This window comes from Fonticula alba (genome assembly GCF_000388065.1).
Source record: "Fonticula alba strain ATCC 38817 unplaced genomic scaffold supercont2.3, whole genome shotgun sequence".
NCBI lineage: Eukaryota > Rotosphaerida > Fonticulaceae > Fonticula > Fonticula alba.
The window spans coordinates 2,933,397-2,933,883 of record NW_009242973.1 but is presented as its reverse complement, the minus strand read 5'-3'; positions in this window follow the sequence as shown (position 1 = coordinate 2,933,883).

Here is a 487-nt window from a genome sequence, read left to right as displayed (position 1 = left end):
GGGGGGGGGGGGGGGGGGGGCGACGCGACAGCCTCTCCCGCTCCAGGTGCATGCGCCTGGCGAGCACGTCCTCGGGGGGGACCGAGGAGTGCGCGGGCCGCCGGGTCCCCCAGGCCAGCACACCTACGTGTCTCATCACCATGCTCGTACGCCAGGCGGGGCGACACCCGCTCCCGGGCGCCCCCACACCCGGAGGCGCACCAGGACAGGGGGGAGACCGAGATCGCGCCTGGTCGCGGTGGCGGTCGTTGCAAGTAAGCCCGAGGGCCGACCGGGTAAGACGATTATGCCGGCCGCGTTGGCCTGCCTGGCGCTCGCCAGCACGCGGCCCGGCTACCGTCCGGAGCCTGTAAGCGTCCTCGGGCACTCGGGCTCGAGTCGGGCGAGGCCGGCTAGGGGGAACAAAGGGGCAACGGGAGAGGGGGGGGGGCCGAATTTCACCCGGGCCAGCAATGATACGCGCGATCCCCCGACCACCGGGGGGGGG